The sequence below is a fragment of the Marmota monax genome, unplaced genomic scaffold (genome assembly GCF_021218885.2).
Source record: "Marmota monax isolate L192 unplaced genomic scaffold, Marmota_monax_Labrador192_F-V1.1 WCK01_AAM20220418_F8-fsc00181, whole genome shotgun sequence".
Taxonomy (NCBI): domain Eukaryota; kingdom Metazoa; phylum Chordata; class Mammalia; order Rodentia; family Sciuridae; genus Marmota; species Marmota monax.
The window spans coordinates 3,364,842-3,389,162 of record NW_026694276.1 but is presented as its reverse complement, the minus strand read 5'-3'; the positions used below and the strand labels follow the sequence as shown (position 1 = coordinate 3,389,162).

Below are 24,321 nucleotides of genomic sequence, written 5' to 3'. Positions count from 1 at the left end.
GGCCTGTTCTGGGAGCTGGTGGCGGCTCTGTTCTGCCCCTACTCCAATTGGGGTGACGTGTCTGTCGTACCAGCAGGCCACTGGGCCTGTCCCGCTGGTCGGTCGCAGATCTGCCCACCTTTCGGGCACGGGTGGAGGCTCTGCTTTGCCCCTACTCCAATTGGGGTGTCGTGACTACCCCGCCTGCAGGATGCTGGGTCTGTTCCTGGCAAGGGAGGCGACTCTGCTCTGTCACTACTCCAATTAGGGTGGTGTTTGTACCACGCCGGCAGGCTCCTGGGCCTGATCCGCCGGTCTGTTGTAGGTCTGCCTACCTTGAAGGCGCGGGCGGCGGATCTGCCCTGCCCCTCCTACCACGCCTGCGGACCCCTGGGCCTGATCTGCAGGTTGATCACTGGTCTGCTCACCCTGCGGGCACGGGTGGCGGTTCCGCTCCACCCCCACTCCAATTGGGGTCACGTGACCACCACACCGGCAGGGCCTGATCCGGGCGTGGGATAAGGATCTGCTCTGCCCCTACTCGAGTTGGGGTGACGTGTGTACCACACTGGCAGGCCACTGGGCCTGACCCGCCAGGCTGTCACAGGTCTGTTTACCTTGCAAGCGCGAAGGGCGGCTCTGCCCTGCCCCTCCTACCACGCCCATGTACTACTGGGTCGTGGGTCTGCCCACCTGGCGGGTGTGGGTGGCGGCTCCGCTCCGCCCCCTCTCCAATTGGGGTCACGCGGTCACCACGCTGGCGAGCCGCTGGGCCTGCTCCGGGGGCTGGCGGCGGCCCGGCTCCTTCCCTCTGGCTCGAGGACAAATTGAGGAGACTCGGGTGACTGAGCCTCACCCCCCTTACCAGAAGACCAACTGCTTATGTCACCGCTGGTATTGATGAAGATCTCTCCTCCACTGCTTTCTGCTGACATCAGATCTCTGCCATGTTGGTATCCTATGCGAATGGCAGCATTTCGTTCCCCTTGCCGGGCAACCCAAGCAATGGGTGAGTCCTGACCTGCCCTCAGCAGGACCCGGACCGAGACACAGTTTCCGCGGGCTCCTAGCCCCGGTCCAGGGAAGTTCCGGGAGCCGGAACTCGGCCGCTCCGTGCTCGGTGTAAGCTCCTATAAGTGTAAGCTCCAAGAAGCAGTCCCCGCGGGCTCAGTTCCGGGAGCTGGAATTCGGCTTCTTGGTGCTTGGTGTTTGCTCTGATAGTAGCAGGATCCAAGAAGCAGCCTCCGCAGGCTCCGCAGCCCTGAGCCAGGGCGGTTCCGGGACGGTTCCGGGAGCCGGAACTCGGCCGCCCCGCGCTCCGTGTTCACTCCGATAAGATCAGATTTTAAGAAGCCCCCAGGCGCTGAACCCTAGCAATCTGTCTGCAAGCCGCAGGCGAATTGCAGCCTGAAATTACCTGTTCTATGGCTGAATGAGCTGTGGTCAGTCAAAAACAGGTGTGGTGACGTCAGTTTACCAACATGGTGGCTGCTGGCCTCCTCTGTGGTCTGACCGGTGTGGAGAACCGAGATGGACCGCTTCCTTCCCCCGTCTCGAACCCAGAATTCAGCCCTGAGTGCGGTGCTTGCGCGTCTGGCAGAAACTGCAGCACTGTAACCCTGCGTCTCTATCCCAGCGCGCGTTGCAGACTCTAGCCGCGGGGCGATTTGCTGAATAAGCAGTGTTACCCTCCGTGGGACAAACCTCTCGCGTTTGAGTCCCCGTAGCCGATCCTCATGCGATGGAAATCCTTCCTCCAGGTTCCGGCGCACCCCACTATTGCTGGAAATTCCTAACAAGATATCCTTTAGCCGTCCTGACTTGTCATACTCCCACACAGTGAAGCAGCACACGGGGGTAATGCACTCCCCTCGCCGCCATCTCGGGAATCTGGTCTGTTTATCTTTGTGTCCCCAGAACCTAGATTAGTGACTGGTGTAGCATGTTCAATAAAAATACATTAATTCATTTTGTGGGTTTCTCAGAAATATTGTGGGAGATGATGACAACTATTAATTAGCATCATCACATTTGAATTTATAGTCTAGGATATTTGCTCATATTTATAAAAATGACTGAAATCTATTGTGCCTATTTTATACACAAGGAAACTGGGGATTAGAGTGAAAGCAACTTTCCCCAATCCCATAGAGAATAAGGACCAGAGCTGGTATAAATTAGTGTAAGAAGACCATGTAGAAGATGTTGCTATAGCTGAGACAAGAGCCAACAAAAGCCTTCATAAAAAATAAGGAAGAGGATAGGGAAAACTGTGAACACTGAGAAATATGAGAGACAGAATCCAATATACTACTTGAAGTAGCCCATAAAATCAAATGAGAGGGCTGGGGATGTGGCTCAAGCGGTAGCACACTCGCCTAGCACTCGCCTGGCATGCGTGTGGCCCGGGTTCGATCCTCAGCACCACATACAAACAAAGATGTTGTGTCTGCCGAAAACTAAAAAAAAAAAAAAAAAAGATAAATATTTTTTTAAAAATAAATAAATAAAATGAGAAAAGGATTTCTTTCAAGAGGGAGGTAACTTCAGTTGCTTTCAGAAGAGAAGATTAGTTTGTTGAAAAACCAAGAACCAGACTAAGTAAATTCAAGTCTTTGCAGATTTTGGCAAATCTATAATAAAATTATGTTAATGTTTATTTTATACTTGGGTTTTCAGTGCAAAACAGAAGAGAATAAAATGCCTCATGGCAAAAAGAGAACACTGAGTCATAATGACTGTAGTATCCCAAGAGTAAATCAAGGAGCAGAGCAAAGCATTGGAAAGAGGGGATTCTCAGCAATAGGACTCATGGTTGTTAATCACGAGGATTCTGGGCAATAGAATGCATCTTTGAAACAGACCTTGACAAGGGAAAAGGAATTGTAGGTCCCACATAAGAAGGTCTGGCTCCCCTTGCATCCCTCTCCCCTGCCAATCAGCTCGTGTGACAGACTATACTGGCTCTCCCAGGGTCTTTGAAACAGAAACAAGGGGCAGATGACTACCCAGATCAGAAAAACTAACTAGGATGGGCAGCCACACATGCTGAGGAGCAGGTATGGAAACAGGATTAATACATAAAAGGAGCCTCGGGAGGCTAAATCCATGTCGAGTCATACCGGCTATGGGGTGGGTGGCAGCCTATCTGTTCATTCAATCAATATTTGCTGAAAGTTCTTTATGTCCCAGGCACTGTGCCAGGCATTGGACTAAGTGCTGGAATGGAAATAATAAACTATTTCCTGATTTTTCCCCTCTTTTCTGGAGAAGAAATTGGACTGAGGTCTGGCTTTCATTGGCACAGTAATGGGGCAGGACTTGTGTCTATAAGAGACAGACTTCAGTCTGGGTATTGGGGTCAGATTCAGGGCAGAAGACCTGGGTGAGATGTTATTTATATTATTTCTGGAATTTGTGCTCATTTTCTATTCTCATCTTGGCATAATTTATACTTGATCAGCAAATTAACCCTTTTATGTGTTTTTTTTTTATAAATAATATTTATATAGTTACGGCAGAGGGGGTAGGTTTTGACTTTTTAGTTGTTAAAACAATAGTGTACCCAGCGGCTCGGGTGGCTGAGACAGGAGGATCGTGAGTTCAAAGTCTGCCTCAGCAATGGCGAGGCACTAAGCAACTCAGTGAGACCCTGTCTCTAAATAAAATACGAAATAGGGCTGGGGATGTGACTCAGTGGTTGAGTGCCCCTGAGTTTAATCCCTGGTACCAAAACAACAACAGAGTGTCTAAATTTCAGGCCTTGATGTTCACCTAAAATAGGTGTATTTCCAATCAGGAGAAGCAGTAGCAGACCTGGGAAATGGCTTGGTCCGTCACGACATTATTACATGGACAAACCCTCAGTCAGAGTAGGGGGCCACAGTGGAGTATAAGGATTCTAAGTCACTGTAAGATAACTTTGAGGGAAGATCCCACCCTGAGCTCTTTAAGACACAGCACTCAGTAGCCATCTAACTCAACAAGGGCAACCTGGCAGTGCCCCATTCCATCCAGCTCAAGTAGGTCTGCAGGATCACCCCTGGTCTCTCAGGCAAGCATATTCCTCTTCAGTACAGGAAGGGAATCAAGGAACCAGTTCTGGTGTAGTCAACAATCCTGGACCCTTGATTTATTGAGTGGAATTGAGATGAATACTTATTTGCCATCATGGAATATATTTTCCCCAAGTGATGATGTTGTGCATGATGGTAAAATTTCTACAATAGCCTATTCAGATACGGACTTGCCTCCTTACAGCATCCAGACCAGTGTCTTTAACTAGAACTCTAATTACACTAATTGAAAAAAATGTTACTGCAGGGTTGGGGATGTAGTTCAGAGGTAAAGTGCTTGCCTACCATGAAGGAAGCTCTGGGTTCAATTCCCCGTGCTGGGGGCTGGGGGGAAGGGTTATACCAATGGAGAAGAGGATAATAGGAAAAATTGAAAGTTCATTATTTATTTATTTATTTGTTGTAGGTGGACACAATACCTTTATTTTACTTTTATATGGTACTGAGGATTGAACCCAGTGCCTCATGCATGCCAAGTGTGAGCGCTCTACCTCTGAGCCACAACCCCAGCCTGAAAGTTCTCTTTTTAAGCACATTTAATTTTGGCTATATGATTACAGGTTCTAGCTGAAAAGATTCCAACCTCTGCTTTGATGTAAACTGTGAGGATTCCAGGAGACAGAAGATTTTTGGGAAGCACTTTCAGAAGTTTTCAGATGTGGTCTGTATTATTTCAATCTCAGTCCTACACTGTTACAAAGAGTTTTAGAAGCAATCAATCTGTGTAACTTGTAACAATTAGTAAGTGTTCACTCTAGGCCATACACTTTTTTTTTTTGGTCAGCACTTGAACCCAGGGATGCTCTACCACTGAACTATATCCCCAGCCCTTTTTATGTTTAATTTTGAGACAGGAATTCACTAAGTTGCCCAGGCGGTTGAACTTGTGATCCTCCTGCCTCAGATTTCCAAGTAGCTGGAATTACAGGTGTGCATCACAATGCCCAGCTGACAGGTGCTTTTCTAATCACTTTACATTCATTAACTCATTCCGTTTATAACTTCACCAAAGTCTATGAGGTAGATATCGTTATTGTTTTCATTTCACAGATGAGAAAATCAGAGCACCAAGATTGTCCAAGATCTGATAGCTCGCAAATGACAAAATCAGAATTCACACCCAAACAGTCTGACTCTGGAGGTTGCACTCGTAGTCCCCATGTTACATGGTAACTACAGCATTGGCTATCTCAGTCCACATTCTCTAAGTAAATGGTTTATTAAAACAACACTTAGCTCTGTTTATATGTTTGGCATTCATGTGTTAGATGATTACCTGTCACCACTGACATTTGTTAAGTTTGTTTCTAAAAAGTGACAAGTTTAGTTTTAAAAATAATTCATCTTTTTCTGCCCTCTTTTCACAAGAGGTACTTGTTTGGATAGTAACATTTTAAGAACCAAAATAAGTGAAATAGAGCACTTTTGTGAGGCTAGATCATGGAGAACCACTCGTTCAAGAACTTGTTTTCAACAATTGTCCGCTGCCAGATGCAAAGGCAATGCACATGCCAATGTAATTAATGGTCAATAAATATAATTTATGTTCATTGAAATCTTCCTGTAAAACAAAAAGTACCTTTTATTTTCCTTTCCTGTCATTTTTCTTAAGGCAATACACAACTCCTTTTATTTCTCCCAGGTTTGATATAAGACTAGCCTTTTCACCATTGATCCCCTTATGAAAACCCAGGCAAAAAAGTAAATTGGAAAGCACTCAGATTTCTCACTAATTTGTGATATTTTAATTTTCAAAGACTCTTAGTTATTTATGAGATAAACTAATCTAGAGTGACCACATTTTTCCTTATCATTATTATTTCTTGCACAGGACAGTTAAAATTTTTCATACTTATCCCACTTTAGAGATAAGAAAAGGAACAGAAAGTATTAGCCTGTATTAGGACTTTTCTTACAGAATATTATTTTGACTTTATGAGATCAATGAGCAGCTCAAATTACACTGTATAAGTTTTAGATGGTGTGCTTGTTTTAAAATTTGTTGATTTTTTAAAATATTTTTTTTACTTGTAACTGTATACAATATCTTTATTTATTTATTTTTATGTGGTGCTGAGGATCAAACCCAGTGCCTCATGCATGTGAGACAAGAGCTTTACCAATGAGCTACAATCCCAGCCCTGTTATGATTTTTTAAACTTTCATTTGCATTTATTTTATGCTAAATTTATTCCCAAGCAGTAAGTTTTTGTTTCTTCCATTTCTTCTGCAATATCTTTTTTTAAAGAAATATTTTTTAGCTGGTGATGGACATTTATTTTATTTATTTGTATGTGGTGCTGAGACTCAAACCTAGTGCCTCATGCATGCCAAGCCACAATGCCAGCCCCCCCCCCTTTTTTTTGCAATATCTTTTTCTTCTATACATCCTACTCTTCTGGTATAGGAACAATCTGTACCTTTTCAGTGAGGACCATCATAATTTGGCAGGGGAGCTTGTGTATGGGTTAATCTAACCATGAGCATTGTAAATATGGCAGCATTTCTTGTGTGTTCTCTTCACTTGGATGTGTTCAATGACCAGAGAATCTACATCGAAACCTTTAAGTTCAGCATTACATATGCTGAGCATATGCTTCAAAATGTGCTTTTGGCCAGGATACATCTACCATTGTAATTCTGTAACGGCACACATTGTTCCTTCAAAGTGCCATCTTTTAAATACTTGGTTGCCTGGGCAGTTTTATGGGCATTCTTAAAGTGAAAATGAAGATTTGAATCTCTTGCTTTGCACAATTTTGTGGGGTTTTATGGGTCAAGAGATTAGTGAACTATTTTTACAGATCACCTCAGGCCCTTAAGGCAGAGCTGTTGTGAATTTTAGAACTTTCTATTGTTGTGTCATAGTGACTTAGTTTAAGAAACTCTTCTGATTCTTAAGAATTATTGAACTTTTACTCCCAAATACCTTTTGTATGCAGTTCAAAAAATGAAAACTAGATGCTCTGAGTAGCTCTTGGAGTAAATAAATAATTAGAATATGTGTTTCTTATGTAACATCCTTGGGAGATGGACCAGCCATGGACCAGCTTCTTCCCTACCACAGGAGGGTGGAGAAGGGAGCAGTATAAGACCACCGAACCCCTATCTGGAGGAAGAACTGATTTCACTGTGTATCTTATTTGTTTAGATGCTATTTTGAGAACCATATCCACCCTGTTAGCTTACTGTCCAAAAAGAAGTATCTGAAAACAAAACCCATACCCAGTGAAGTCAAAGCACATGGGGTTATTGGCATCGCTGTCTTGCCTACTTTACCTAAAGTGTGAGAACATAAGGGATGGGCACTGTCACCACTGTCTTTCTCTTTTTGTCCTCCAAGGTAATAAACAGGCCTCTTTTCCTCTTCTAAAGCCTTGTTTTAAAGAAAATTCAACTCAGTTGAAGCATCTCCAAATTACTGTGGCTGGTTTACAAGCTACTCTGGAAAATTATGGCCCAGAACAAATTTAGCAGCTATGTTTTACAGTAAAAAGAAACCCATGTGGACATAGTCTATTATGAAAATATGATCCAATTGAGGATTTTTTTTTGTTTTATGAGTAAATATAGATATTATGTTAAGAAATTAGATAATTTATATGTACGAATTCAATAGTAGATTGTGAATGATATTTCTTAGGAAAAAGCCAATAAATCACTAAATTTAAAAAATTGAAGGCAAATATTTAACAAATTAAATTCAAATAATTTTACTCAGTAATTGTGGAGACAGATCATGGTAGAGAAGTACACTGATGAAAAAATTTAATCAAGAAAATAATCACTGGATAAAAGATAATACAATCATATCATCAGTGGAAAAAAAAAGATGTTTTTCAAGAGTTGAAGGCTAGGATGTCATCAAGATAAAGATCAAATAACATGGAGAATAAAAGAAACTATTGCTTCTTTGTGGTCAATAGGAATGTGCTCTGTGGCTAGAGATCCTGAATTTTATATTCTGGTGATAAGGCCAGCAAGATCTTGAAACAGAAACAGAAATGACAGAGCATAGTCTACAAAGTCAAAAACATGGAAAGTATGAAAGGAACATGGAGAGCCTGACAGAGCTCTGGGCATTCTGATGTGCTAATTAAGAAAGAACAGTTCAGATGGATGACTTCTTCAGACTGCTTGTGTTTTTTTTGAAATGTATTGGTCTTATGCCTTAAAGGCCCACAGTAATAGTAATGTCAGTTCTGTTTATTTCCTTTAAAAAGGAAGAAACATTCAAGGAGATGAGACTACACAACCACAGCAGGAAGAACCTATCCTTATTCTGTGTGAATTGAACCAGAATCATTGCTCACTATTCAGAGAATAGCTTATATAATCTTTTGGTCAACCTGTACTTGGTACACTAATCTATTGACACCTCTGTAAACCAGTATTATTGTTCTTACTTTACCAAATATTGACTGCAAACTGAAAAAACAAGGACCCTCCCTTATACAATTACAGAAAATAAGAGCAAAAGAGAACTGAAAGATGATCTTGGATAGGCCACCATTTTATAGATGAAAAAACAGAAGTACAGAGTGACTTGCTAATGTCTCACCGGGTTGGAACACAGCCCGCCTACAGCTCCCTTCCCTGATTCCAGGATGAGCATCACGGAGCCCCTCTCATTGGGTAGTGAATGAGTGCATTAGGAAGATAGAAAAAGACAGAGGACTCAACATGAAGGAGCTTACAATCCAGTTTGGAAAGCAGATGTGTACCCTACTCTTTAAAATTCTATTGCACTCTGCACACTATTGCTAGAATGATCCTTCTAAAAATATACCTGCCCTTGCTGAAAACCCTACAGTGGCGCCTTGAGGCCTTTGTGGTGAAACCTCCTTCCTGTTCTCCAACTTCTCATCTAACTGGATCTATGCTGATGCCCAGGGTCTAGTTACAGTGAACCAATTGCTTTTTCCTAAATGTGGGTCATTCCTCATGCTGTCCCCTCCCTGGAATGCTTGAAATGACTCCTCTTGTCACTCCACAAAGTGTTATCTCCTTTGTAACAGATTTTCTTATTTTTTTTTCCTCCCATCTCTAATCTCTCAGGTAGAATTGACCCATTCTTCTCTTTGTCCACGTGTTCTGCCTATACTTTTTCTACAGGAAATATAGTAATATTGATTGTTTTAAAATACATACCTGTATTTGTTTATATATATATATATATTTGTATTTTTCTCTACCAATTAAAGGCAAGCTGCTTTATATAAGTCTAGTTCAGTGTTTGGTTCATAAAAACTCCATTGAATGAACTATCCATAGAGGGCCTTACAAAATGCTATGGGACTGCGCTAGAAGGAGAAGTGACCTTTGCTTGGAAAAGTCACTCCAGAAACTGAAACACAGGTACCAAGAAGATGAATAATAATCCATTCAGGCAGAATGATAAGGTTTGATTCATAGCTGGTTGTAAGAACAGAAGGTACAAAGGTACGGAGGGCTGTTAGAAATGGTGTGCATTTAGGAAATATTGAGAATACCTGAGAAGACAGACTGAGTGATATGGTGATTTTTCTTGTAGTTATTATATAAATGTCAAGGCCTGAGATGCATGCTAATAAAGGAGCCATGGTGGTATTACAAAAAGCTAGAGAAAAAAAGGTTTGGGAGGTCAGTGTTCAGGAATCTGAATGAGGGAGTTGTCTGTCAGAGAAAGGGACAGGCAGCACCAGGGTGGTGTTTTTGGATGGGAAAGCCTGATCGTTGAGCTGAGGGTTCAGAGAAGTGATAATGGTTCAGCTTAGGAGTGATGGGGGCCTGAACCAAGGCAGTGGAGATGGAGAAAAGAATGATGGAGAAATAAATACAGCATGCCACCATGGTGGCTGGTGGCTGGTTGAAGACAAAAGAATGAGGGAAAAAAAGAGTCAAGAGTAATTCCAACAAAGAGGGATGAAGGGAAGGGATGGGGGATGGGAGTAGGAAAGACAGTAGAATGAGTCAGGCATAACTTCCCTATTTTCATATATGAATATATGACCAGTGTAACTCCACATCATGTACAACAGGAATGGGAAGTTATACCCCATTTATGTATAATAATATGTCAAAATACACCCTACTGTCATGTATATCTAAAAAGAACAAAAAAAAAGAAAGAAAAATTCATTGGCAAAAAAAAAAAGAGATTGCATGAGTTTATTTATATTGAATGTTGAAGTAGATGGTATTGTGATATGGAAAGCAAGGAAGTAACAGAGTTGTTTAGAGATACCTAAATGAAGATGTTAAGAAAGCAGTTGGAACTATGTGTCTCACACTCAGGAAAGAGTTTAGCTCATGAGGATTTCTAAATGATAACTGAGTCCAGAGCACGGAAGACAGCATCTGGAGAACATGTGAGAGGTATAGAGCAGTCTAGGATGATTTCCTTGGGAAGGAGGAGAGAGAATAAGACCACAAAGATGAAACTGGAGTAGGCACAGAAATAGGGGAAATCAAATGTGGAGTCAAGAAGCCATAGAAAGAGTTTGTTCACAGGGAACAAAGAGTTCATAATGTCAAAACAAAGAAAGGATACGGATGATGAGGACTGAGAAAAGGTCCCGAACGAGCAATAATATAAGGTTTCAAACATACTCATTGGGGGCTGGAGGATGTCCAGCATAAGCCAGCCCCAGTACTGAGCCAGTGACCCAGAGACAAAAGGCTCCTTCTTTCTCTCTTACTCTCATCCAGTTCATAAGCCTGAGGTTAAATTGAAACTATGATTTACGTTAAATAACTTCATTTAATTAGGGCTGGTGAAATCGAGGTGGTTGGACTATAAGAACTTGATAAAGAACTGAATCTTTGAAAAAAAGAACTGAGAGTCTTTCACATTAACTTCATTCTTCATTTGTATGAGTTGAGATTAGGTTAAGGCAGTAGTTGATTAAAGAAATAAAAGAAAAACATGAAAAGCAAAGGAGAATAAGAGGTATTCATTTTTAAAACTGATTACATGCCTGTAATCCCAGCTATGTGGGAAGCTGAGGCAGGAGCATTCAAAGTTTGAGGCCAGCCTCAGCAACTTAGCAAAATCCTGTCTCAAAATAAAATTTTATAAGGGACTGCAGATGGTTGGGGATGTAGTTCAGCAGTAGTGTGCTTGCCCAGCATGTGCAAGGCCCTGAGTTCATCTCTGGTACTCAATAAATAAATAAACAAATAGATAGATAGATGGATAGATAAAATGGTATGCCAAACCATTTAAAAAAAAAAAGTCCCACAGCTCTTCATCTCTTTCTTCTCATGTCTCATGACTCCACATAGTCCACAATCTCTTATAGGAAAACATAAGTTAGCATAACAAATATAGGCTTTAGAGGGCTGGCAAGACAAAATAGATTTACTTTATAATTAAGCATGTATTTAAAAATTGTCTAAATTCCTCAAAACTGTTCTAGTAAGAGAATAAGTATGAGGAGTAAAAATGTGGTCTGTGGATGGTGCTGAAATAGAGAGTAAGCATTTAGAAGTTTTGAGAGAAAACTCAGAATGTTGTGACATCTGAGCATGTCATCAGTGGGCTGATTTCAGTGAGCTGGGTATAAACTAGTTTGGGAACTGTGGAATTCACACAATGAGTCATATGTGGCACAACCTATGTAGTAGTCAGGGGTAAAAGGACGCAGACCACAAGTTTGGACATTTTTAAGAAAACAAATTAAAAAAATTAAACCCCACAGAGAGTTTGAAGTACCCCTTTAGATCACATTTGTAAGTTAAGACTCTTTATAGCTAATTTGGGATGAGGAGGTAGAGGGCTTGAGAACACACACACATACACACACATACACCAAAGAAAAGAAAAAGAAAGTAAATATACATATATAGTGAGAAGAAATTGAAAGTAATCATAGATGTGAACTGGAGGTGAAAATGTCCAAAAGAGCCTCGTAAGAAGATCTTCTAGATTAAATTTAGGCTAGTTTATTTTAAAAAATTGCTTTGCTCTTTACAACATTCCCAGAGTCTTTAGGGGTACCTGGTACCCAGTAGGCAATAAATAAGTATCTGATGAATAATTAAATTAATTTTTCTAACTACAAGGTTAGGACTACATTAAGGATGGGCAATGATAGAATTTGGAAAAATGGGTAGGAGACTTTAAAGACAGCCTAGACACAAGTTAGTTGAACTAATGAATCTAATGGATACGAAATAAAGAAAATATGAAACCAAGAAATATTGGGAGGAACCTTCAATTTTTGCCATTTAGTAGATAGCAAGGGCATCCACCCAAGTCCAAGGAGAAACCTGGGATCATCTTTGATTCTTCTCTTTCTCTTTACCACCAATATTCTGTCACCCTCTGGGTCCTAAATGCTACTACCTTGACCTCTTCCTCACACTGCTTTAGTTTGAGTCACACCACCTCTTGCTGGGACTTTTGCAATAGCTTCCTAAGTAGTCTTCCTGTCCCAGGCTCTTCCCCATTCAACCTTTCTTTCAAACTGAAAATTCTGTATTTTGTTTTAAACCACTAAAGTGTCTGGATTTACCTTGTACACTTAAGCAATATCTAAACTCCATGGTAGGGCAGTTCGTGGTCAGGCCTATATCATCTAGTGCTTATTCACATTCCAGCTTTGTCTTCTACAACTTACTTGGTGATTTTTGAACTCAAGCAACACTGAACTACTTGCAACCTGGTCCTAAGGGTGAGTCACGCTAGTTTATGCCTCTGTGCCTTGGTTTCTGCTATCCCTTTTACCTGGATTGCTCTCTACTCCCACATCCTGCCTGCCTGCCTTTGCATCTGAGTTTCCTACTGCTATCATAACATATTACTACAAACTTAATGATTCAGAAACAAATTTATCATTTTATTCTTTGGAAATCAGAAGTTTGAAATGAACTTGATAGGGCTAAAATTACCAGTGTAGCTTACCTTCTGGAACTTGCAAAGATAATCTGTTTTTCACTTTTTTTAGATTCTGGAGTCTGCTCACATTTTTTTTTTTTTTTTTTTTTTTGGCTGATGGCTGTGTCTTCTCACCCTTTGCTCTTCTCACCCTTTGCTTCCATTGTCACATCTCTTTCCCTAACACTTCCACCTTCTTTTAATAGAGGAATCCTTGTGATTATATCAGACCTATCTGAATAATCTGATCTCATCTTCCCTGAGCTTCATCATATCTGCAAAGTCCCCATTGCCATGTAAGCAGCTATCATTTAATGGTTTAGGATATGGACATCTTTGGGGAGCCATTATTCTCTTCAATTCCAATTGATGTTTTTTTAAATGTTTAAAATGTTCTATTTCTAAGAAACCAATGGTTCAAGAAGTAAATATATGACAAATAGGATTTCACATTCAGTTCTCTTCCTTTCTAATACAGCTTCCTCAGTTGTGGTGAGAAGGCAAATGATGAGAGAAAAAAACTCAATCAACCAGAATATATTTCTTAAAAATATCCTTGGTGGACAGTGAAAGTCTTCAATGCAATGATAACCGTGAATATTTGTTAACTGCCTGCTAATAAAAGTAAGGTAAGACTGTGTGTAAGGATGGACACTATATTTCTTTAGTTTCCAGAGCAAGTGGTCATTAATATTAGGTTTTACCTATTGCTATTTACTTTCTATTTTTAGAAACTCTGTATTTATTAATTTGAAAGGTGTTAGCCATTAGCTCTCTTGTAATTGCTCTTATGAGAGAGAATGTGACTAATGGCAATAAGCATAAAGCGTTTCCAGTCCATCCTAAGGGGTACATATTCTGTTTTTGTTTGAATCATAGCCATGGAAATCCACCATGTGAAGAGGCTTGGCCAAGTACATTGTTAATTAGTTTTTAATGAAAGCTTCTAGTCCTCTTAAGTTCAAGGACTTAAGAGATCTTAGTCCATGGTTGGCTGACTCCATTGCTTTTGGCCCAAGGTTGAGACAGAATGTCATGGTGTAAGGGCATGGAAGAGAAAGTTCTCAGCTCATGGCAGCCTGGAAGGAGGGAGGGAGACACACACACACACACACACACACACATTTTCATGTTACATAATCATCAAGATTTAGTTGGTGACTGAAACTACCATGTAGTCATCACATACCCCTTGCCCTGATCCATTCTCACCTACTTCCCATTCAGTCACATGGACTTCCAAATTCTTCTCGATCATGATGTGCTTTTCTCATCCTTATCTTTCTCTGTAATGCTCTTCAGCATTTCTGTTTTATAAGTTTCTATTCATTCTTAAGGCACAGATCGAATTTTCCCCTCTGCAGTGCCTTTTATGATATTCTCAAGACAGAATCTTAGCTACTTTGAGTAGCTAAGATATCTTGTACATGTCTATATTATATATTTTACATTGCATTTTGCTTGGTTATATCCATATCTGTTCTTCCGTACGAGCATGCAAGGGTCTGGGGCTGTAGCTCAGTGGCAGAGCGCTTGCCTTGCATGTGCGAGGCACTGGGTTCGATCCTTAGCACCATATACAAATAAAATAAAGGCATTTTGTCCATCTACAACTACAAATTTTTTTTTAAAAAAGAGTGTGCAAGGACTACACTTTGCTTATTCCAGTGCTAGTCATATAGCAAGTGCTCAACAATTTTACTAAATTACATTGAACATATAAACCAAAAAGCATGTCAGGCAATAGAAAGCAACCGAAAGATAAAAAGGGTGCCCTTGATGAAAAGTAAGGAGGAAGTAAGAGACTGAGAAGACTCTTGCAGAGAGCACTCAGAAGACTCCAAGAGGCAGAGTGTGATGAAAGGTGGAGTTAGTGCTGACCCTAGTCAAAGAGAAGAGAGCACACACTAGCACCAGATGCACTGTGTACCTGGAAATCAATGAGAGAGCCCACTGAATTTAATCACTAAGAGATGCTAAGGGTTGTCAGAAGCATAACTTTGAGAGCTCCCTACTAAGGGCCCTGGTTCTGCTACTATTTTTAGCTCAGAAGAGGAAGCATCTCCAGAAGGCAAATGACTTGAGGAAGAGAAACACCAGACCTCCTATCAGCTCAACCTTCTTGAATACCAGGGATGTAGACACCCTTGCCCAGTTCTAAATCAGTTTGGATGGCTCTGTTCTTTCATCTGATATGTAGGATTCAAAGTACTGGGAGGTGTGAATGGTTCTAAGGGAATACAGGGACCAACATGACATGTTTCCCTACAAAAAAAATGCAGATTTTCATCAATGGGAAACAGTCAGCTTAGTTGTCCATGCTCTTTAGAATCAAAGGTAGAATGTCTAAGTCTAGCTTCAGAACTGCAAGCAAATTCTCCTCCAGGGAACTTGTCTGGATAAGAGGGTTCCTCTGAAAGAGGCACTATCTAACCCAGTGTATAAATATTCTCCATGCCTCTGCCTACCTTGAACCTTGCTCTCATGTCTTCCATCAACATTGCCTTCAACGGCATCATCCACCCTGTGTTCTGCTTGGCTAGGCTTTATAGCCAGCTATCTGTCATGACCTGAGCCTTATTTAGACAAACTCCTACACTTGCTATCTGCCTGGATTTTTGCCCAAATTGTTTTTGTATCACATCGAATTCTGTGATCTCCATTTATTGTGATCCAGATCAGTCTACTGTCTGTCATCAGATAGGTCATGCATTCTCAACAGGAGTGAGGATGGTTTTGGGGGAATAAAAACAACTTGTATATAAACTACAATCACAATATATCTGCATATATTAAGGTTCTCCAGGGGAACAGAACTGATAGAAAAAAAATATATATATATAGAGTGTGTGTGTGTGTATATATATATATATATATATATATATATATATATATAGAGAGAGAGAGAGAGAGAGAGAGAGAGAGAGAGAGAGAACTTTGTTATGAGAGATTAGCTCAGGAGATTATGGATACTAGAAAGTTCCATGATCTCCTGTCTGTAAGATGGAGGCCCAAAAAAGCCGGTGGTATAGTTCTAGTCCAAGTCTGAAGGCGTGATAACCAAGGAAACCAATCATTAAATTCCAGTCTTAACTCCAAAGACTGAGGAACCAGGAGCACTGATACCTGAGCACAGGAGAAGAGAGTAGCAAATTCATCCTTTCTCTAAGCTTTTTTGTTCTCTTTGGGCCTTCAGTGGGTTGGAGGACGCCCGCCTGTGAGACTAATCCTTTTACTCAGTCCATTAATTCAATTGCTATTCTTTTCTGGAAACACTATCACAGATATACTCCAAAGTAATGTTTTACTAGCTCTCTGAGTTACTCTTAGTTCAGTACAGTTGACACATAAAGTTAACCACTTTTAAGCCACTATTAAAATTTCATAGGTGAGATTCTACAAAGTCTCCCTTGAAGGGCAATGATGGGGAGACAAGTACCATGATGGGTGATGAAGCTTTAATCTAATTTAAAGAGGAGCACAAGAAGAGTAGATGGTCAGGAAACAGGCAGCCAGGGTCAATGACTGAGAAGTAGCTTCTAGAGAGGATTCTAACCCAGAAAGCAGTTGTGACCACTTATTAGGTGCCACTGAGCTGTGTAAAACCCTCTCATACTTATTAGCAAAAAGCTTCTCCTCCTTTTATTTTCAGTGTACATGTTCCCTGCAGAGAGATCAGCAGCCTTTTCCATGGGGACAGTAGCCCACCTTCCTCTCCTTTGCTTCAGCAGCTTTTATGCTAATTACCCATTTGGAGGTAACTTCTGGGTCACATTTTGCAACATATGACAATGAAAAACACTGCCCAGATTGTGTTTGTAAAAGCTCCTTTCATGGCAGCCTTTCAACGGGTTGGGCAATTTAAAAGATGCAACTGTAATCATGACTAACTCCTTAAGACGCTTGAGGGAAACCTGAACATCCTTAACCTACTTTTGAAAAGAGAGGCAAGAAAATTATAGGAGTGGGAATAATCCAAAGAAAACAATTTTAAGTCTTTGAATAATAGGCAGACTCTAGAACCTCAGCTGAGCTTGAGATAGCTAGGACAAGAAAACAAAATACTGCTTGAAGGAAGCAACCATTTGTGTCTCCTCTAGCATATTATTTTTGTTTTGATATTTTAATTGTCTTTTTTTATTCTTTCATAGCACTCAAGAATTTACTATCGAGTCTTTGCATTTTGTCTTAGACAAATCATTAATGTATTGTATTCATTTCCTACATGTGACACCCATGGTTTCTTTGTCTCCTACTCTCTTACTCTTGTCATAAACACCAAAGCAGGGATGATGTTTTGGGGTTGGAAATCTAAAGGGAGAAAATGAATGAGCCACAGTGTCCACTTAGAATCTACAGCCAACTCTTGGCAGCTTATCCGTGGTAAATCTTGCTTTCAGCTTCTTGTTGACTTTATCACCCACTCTGTGTGCTTAATAACTCTGTGATGGATGTTATCACCAGCTCTGTTTATTCTCGATGCCATGAGCACAAGTTGAACAAAGAAATATAGAGGAAAGCCTATGTTTTAGGTGTCAAATTGACCCTCTAAAATTCCTCATCAACATTTAAGTGAAACTAGCATTGTTTTAGAAAAAAAATAATTTATATTTTGTCAAAATAGTTGTGCATGTAGACACAATCTTATTCCTCCTATCTGGTCATACTTTGTGCTCCAGAGAGAGAAGAGGGAAGATTTTAAAAGGCAACATTCCCAGGGAGTATGCAAATCACAGGTGAATGTATGACTTGAAGTAACAGGGAAGCATCCCTGATCAGACACATCCAACTGAGAGGGGCCACTGGCTACAGAAGAGTAAAACAAAGGACACTGTGAGTAACCGATAGCTTTTCCAATCCTGGGTCATTTTCACATTGTAGCATCAATTTTTAAGTTTTGTAAATTCTTGCAACATTAAACATATCCAAAGAATTTTTCAATATAGTATTTTTTTGTGGGCTGCCCTGGAAATCAAACTACTTTGAAATTTAATTTTTTTCTTTTTAAAAAATTTGTTCTTTTTAGATATAGATGACAGTATAGTGTATTTTGACATATTATACATACATGGAGTATAACTTATTCTAATTAGGATCCCATTCTTGTGGTTATACGTGATGTGGAGTTACACTGGTCGTGTATTGAATTTAATTTTTGCTGTGATATGGCTGACTCTAACATTTGGCCTTTTCAGTTCTCCAAGATGGTTTGAGTAATAGAAAACATACAAGCTTTGGAATTATTGTACCAGGAGTTCAAGTTCTACCTCTATACTTGCTAGCTTTTTTTAAAAAGGTTTTTATTTATTATTTATATATCTATCTATTTATTTATTTTTTAGTTGTAGTTGGACATATGCCTTTATTTCACTTATTTATTTTTGTATGGTACTGAGGATCAAACCCCAGGTCTTGCATGTTCAAGGTGAGCATTCTACCATTGAGCTACAACCCCAGCCCCTACATTTGCTAGCTTTTTGATCTTGGACAAATTATTTAACTTCTGTGAGCCTCAGTATCTGTATTTGTTAAATGGAGAAAAAGATACCTACCTTTTGGAAAAGATGTGAGGATTTAATGAGATCATGTATGCAAAACACCTAGCACATAGGAGTCACTATGTAAAAGGCTGTTCTCACAGGAATGGTTGCAGAGTTGGAGGAAGATGAGGAAAGGTAAAAAAATTCTCACTAGCTGATAGATGCTTTCTTAACTTTATGGTTTTACTAGCAAATAAGGAGAATACAGCCTAGCCATATAGCAACATGGGCCTGTTTTATTTCTGCAGGCTCTAGCCACCTCAGAAATCAGAATGTGCAGGACTAAGTCTGAGAGAGTGGAAGAAAGAAGGAGGATAAGAAGAATGGCAGCAGACAGGATATGTTCTTATAGTCAGAGACTCTCCCAGCATTCCTCAGCAGTTGAGCTGGAACAGGAGGTGAATGGCTGATGGTATATGCATCAAGCCATGCTACCAAAGTATTTTCTGCTCAGTCTCCACAGAGATTGCTCCTTAGCTCTAGATAAGTTCCCCCACAAGTATTTTACCAAAAGCAAGAAAGGCAGCTGCATAATTAACTGCCAGGTCCATAGAGCTGACAAACTACTATGTCATCAAAGAAAGAGAGAGTCATGCGAAATAAAAGGACATGGTTCAACTCCTCAGTCAGGGAGTCAGGTGGCTGTGAGGTGGCACGTTTGACTTTGGCTCATTAATGAAGTTTCTCTTTATGTCCTCCTCCTCCTCTTTGCCTACCTGCCCACTTCTGGTTCCACTGGATAGGCAGCCTACCCAAATCATCATGTGCAGAGTGTGTGCTGTGTTCCCAGCATTTATTCAATGCACGTATATCGAATATCTTCCCAGCATTTATTCAATGCACCTATATCGAATATCTTCTATGAGAATAACAAAACTAATAAGATTAGAGTGTATACTTTTGTAAACCCCAAAACAGTACTCACACACTCAGCTAATTGTTAAATGAACATATAATATGTAGAAACTAACTCTATAGGGGCTCAGGGAAAGGAACCTTGAGGCTGAGGAAGGCTGCACTGAGGATGTGACATTTGCACTAGGCCTTGAGCTGGGATTCCACAGGTGAGGGCACAATGGATAAGGGAGAGCAGGGAGGAAGGGCATTCCAGGCAAAGGAAGTATATGCACAGAGGTGAGGAGGACATGAGCCCATAGCATGTCTGAGGACTGGCTGGTAGTTTCATGAGCCCAGACATAGACTGTACAATATGCGGCAACAGCAGAAAAGGCCAGAAAGCCATGCATTTTCTATGTGTCTGTGAATTTTGAAGCCATTGATGGGTTTTGAGTATAGAGTGATAGGATTATACTTGTATTTTGGGCAATCCTTGGGGCTTCAGTTTAGTGAAAGGACTGAAAGAAAGTGAGAATGGAACCTGGGAAATGATTGGAAGATTACTGAAATTGTGGACAATGCAAAATGCTGCAAACTGATCAAGAAGGATCAGAACTGAGAACCAGTTAATTGGATTCTGCAGTTGGAGATCTTTAAAAAGAGATCTAAAAGTAATTTCACTAGGATAATACAAGCAGAATTTGGATGACTAAAACAGTGATTTGCAAAGTGTGGTCCCCAGAACAGCAATATCCATATTACCTGGGAACTTGCTGCAAATGTAAATTATCCAACTCATTCCACACTCACCCCAAACTCTAAGAATGGAGTCCAGCAACTGGAGTTCCTTACAAATATTCTGGGTAATTCTGGTGCATACTAAAGTTTGAGAGCCACTGCACGCATTCCTTACTAGGAACTAACTCTTACAATTGAGGCATTTGGTACTCCCTAATATTATGGTTTCACAATTCTCTGCATAAGTTGTTTCTTCTGTCAGTCATATGATTACCCTTACTCAGTATATGTACAGCCTCTGCCTGGCAATACCAAACTCATGGTTTAAGGCTTAATGCAAACATCACTTCCTTAGGAAGCTTCTCCAGTTTCCTCCAGGCAGCTCTCCTATGAATTTTTGCATACTTATTAGAAGTTTCTTGGAAATAGGAACTCCCCTGTCCATCTTTATTTCTACATCATTTTTATGTGCAGATTCTCAGTAAATATAGGAAGAGGATACTGCAATGGGTTGAGGAAGTAAGATCAGCAAGGGATAAATTTCTCTCTTAAAAGGTTTGGGAGTGGGATGGGGTTGGGACTCAGTGGTAGAGCGCTTGCCTAGCATATGTGAAGCACTGGGTTCTCAGCAGTACATATAAATAAATAAAATAAAAGTCCACTGACAACTAAAAAATATTTTTAAAAAAGGTTTGGGAATAAAGGAAAGATACATGTATCTACATTTATCTACAATAAGAGTGTGTGTGTGTGTGTGCGTGTGTGTGCGTGTGCGTGTGCGTGTGTGTGTGTGTTTATATAGGCTAGAAGAAACTTGTTGGCTGAGGGGATTAAGCCAGTAGAGATGCATGGTGAGATAGGGTGGGGGCATACGGATAATGAATGGCAAAATGATCGTGGTAAAGGCAGAAGAGGATGAAATCAGGGGCCGATGCAAGTGGATTAGCACTGAAAGAAGGGAAGGTTCTTTCCTCTGAGATACAAGGGGAGGAAGAAAAAGTGGCAACAAAGGAGATAGATCAAGAGATTGAGGGGGAGAGTGTGGCAAGTTCTTAGATGTCCTGGCCTGCCAGTAATAGAATTGGTGGGGACAGGGAAGGTCTTGCAGGAGATGTGACATTGACCTGGGAGATGTCTTTAGAGAAGTAGGAAGTGAAGCCTTTTACTGGGAAGGAAACAGGGAACAGAAAGTGGGAAAGAGAAGAGTGGTAAAGACTTGTAGGTGCCACGGAGGGGGCAAGTGGTCAGGGGAAAGGCTGCAACAGGAGATTCTTTAGGGGGGGACTCCTTCTCCTTGATTCAAGATAAAGAAGGGCCCACCCATTCAATTGACTTTGGCAATGAAAGCAGCATGTGGGTATTGTCTCCAACGGCTGTCTCTTCAATAAGATATATAACTTCTGGATACAGGTCCCAACACCCATATAGAATGTATTCTATCTCTGTATCTCAATTAACACTGGAATATTCTGCAGAAAATAACAATGCTACATATGGCATCTATGTAGCACCAAAATAAAATATTTATAATTTATAAATTACCTGAGAATCCAGGATAAAAACTGTATTCAGGTGTGAATTACTACCCTGTAATTTTTCCTTTAACTTTTAAATTGATGTTTTTATGTTTACAATTGAAGTTATAGCAGTACATATAATTGGTTCTTTCTCTATTGGTTTTTGTCTTTTACTAGGAAGAGAATATTAGAAGTAAATATTTCAAAATAAAGTGTTGGAGTGTGGAACCAATCAACAAAGTTGTCTGACCTCCCATGTGGCAGGCAGAGAAAGGAAAAGCAGTCCTTGGGTTGCCTCAGAGTTGCAGGCTGCCAAGCAGGCGGCTGGGTACCATGCTATAGGAGAGCACAAAGAGGTTTTGTCTCACAATAGACTTGGGAGACCAGACTTATAATAAGTAATTAGAAGACAACTTAGCACTCAAGTGGGTCATCTGAACAACAGATGGGATTGGATCACCGAGACAGAGACCTGTGAGCAAATATTAGCATGCAGAGGTCAACTGTGTCACTGGGGTTGGTCAGATGGACCTGGGCTTATCACTTAGAAGCTGTGTGATCTTGGGCAACTTCCTCTGGTTTTAATTTATCTGTGAGGTGGAAATGATACTGACTCATAAGCTGTTTGGAGCATTACAAACAATAAAATAGGTAAAGTGCTTAATAGGTACTTGACATACAGTATGCGCCTGTTAATGCTGGCTGCCATGATCATGATCAATGTCATTAGTGTTGCAACTATCTATGAATATTTATGATGGAAGGGACTGATTTGAACCAGGAGAAATTAAAATTTTTGGAGGAAATTCAGGGAGGTATGCTGGAGAGCTGGCCTCTCCTGCTGCTGGGACAATACTGTGGGCTCATCCCAGGCCTTCAGGGTGGAAGAGGGAGTCATACAAGGGGGAACTCCACCTTGCTTCTTTGTTTGCTCCTGTGCATTCTACTTCCGCACTTCTAAACAGGTGCATGTTACTCCAGAGGACCCTTTCACCTTCCTCTCCCACTCTTCTGTTCTGTTTTTCTTCCCTTCAAATCTTCTAACTTCCCCTTTCTCCTCAAAACCCCAAGTGGTAGATGAGTAAGGAAGTATACTACTTTCTGCAAGTTCTAAGTTTGCCTTTTTTGAAACTTAAAGTTTCCGTCCTAATTCCAGCACTTGGGTTTACGTTAGTAGGTGGTGCTCACCATATCATTCCTTACCTTATTTAAAAAAATATCTATTCCTGGGCTGGGATTGTGGCTCAGCAATGGAGCGCTCGCCTAGCACAGGCGGGACCTGGGTTTGATCCTCAGCACCACATAAAAATAAAGGCATTGTGTTGTGTCCATCTAGACCTAAAAAATAAATATTAAAAAAAATCTATTCCCCCAACCATTGTCTTTAGTAATACTCTCAAATGATGGTCATCAGTAGAGACAAGGATCCTAGGCCATGAGAGTTTATTAAGGAAGGCTGTTTGGAGGCAACTATATCTTGCAGAAGAAACCAACAGAAGTGTGAACTGTCCTCAGGGCTGTTCGCAGAAGGAAAGACTGGGCTCAGATAGAAATCTTAATGTGGGAAACATTCTGTCTCACCATCATCTGTTCTTCAATTCCTGCTTAGACATTCACCAAGTATTACAAGAAGGAAGAAGTCAAAGCTTTGAAAGAAAAATGGTTGTACCAGTGGTCTGAGCAAAATGACAGAGTGGGGCATGGTTGTGGTTCAGTGGTAGAGCATTCCCCTGGCACATGTGAGGCACTGAGTTCAAGCCTCAGCACCACATAAAAATAAATAAATAAAATAAAGGTATTGTGTCCATCTACAACTAAAAAACAAAATGACAGAATGGTTATATTGCAATATTCCTAACAGAGACCAAAATTATTTAAAAAAAAAAAAGAACGCAACTTTTTATCTGGGAAATTCAGATGCAACCACCTCTCATACACAAAATTCCAATTTCACATTCTATCCCGAACTGACCCAAAATACTGCCATACCTGTAGTTTTATAAGAAACCCTGTTTGTATATTTACAGTCTATTATCTTTGACAACAGATACCTGGTCCAAGCCCAGCAATTACCACCTCTGTCTGTTTGCACACATTAGCAGACATACACACCACTGATTTGTACTTTCCTATAAAATTACTCTTTCCCTTTTTAATTAGCGTGTTTTCAGAAGTAACCCTATCGTTAAGGCCATGTATGCTTCTATTATAAATACCTGTTGCCAGCCATTAATTATCTCCTGATGAATTACTTACTTCGAAGGAGGGTTTTTTTTTTTTTTAATAAATGGATTTCCCCTCATTACTTTTGATGCCCCCACTCTTATATTTAGTTAATCATTTTGGAATTCCACATTATAAGAAAAATGTTCCCTTTTCTTCTGCTTCAGGGGATTTAGTTAGATATGATCTGCACCTAGATGATATGAAGATTTTCCATATTTTAAGGTAGAAAATTTCTGTGGGCCTGGACACTTTTCAGGAATTTCTTGGCTAATTATGAAGGCAAAATATAAGAATGTTGGGTAGAAACAACTAAATAGTCTCTGAGAACAAATGCCACAATATTTCATAAATATTCAGAGTTGCATAATCAATTTAGTGTCTGAAGCACTGAGACTCATCCAATAATAGTGTGGTTTCATAATTACACAGTTGTGGATTTATAATGTTTTTGAATTGAGGAAATGCTATTGGACTGAGATACATGCAGGTCAGCTCTTTTTTACATCATTATATATGAAAAGTATACACCCACTTAGGAAGCAAAATGT

The 24,321-nt window shown here is 40.4% G+C and overlaps 1 long non-coding RNA gene across 1 annotated transcript; it reads left to right on the top strand.

Moving 5' to 3' along the window:
- The first annotated feature begins 4,447 nt into the window (after window positions 1–4,447).
- LOC124108637 (uncharacterized) lies at window positions 4,448–17,742 on the top strand. The gene is made up of 3 exons (XR_006856737.2): window positions 4,448–4,716; window positions 13,394–13,544; window positions 17,595–17,742. It is a non-coding gene; the product is annotated as an uncharacterized LOC124108637 (long non-coding RNA).
- Window positions 17,743–24,321: the final 6,579 nt, after the last annotated feature.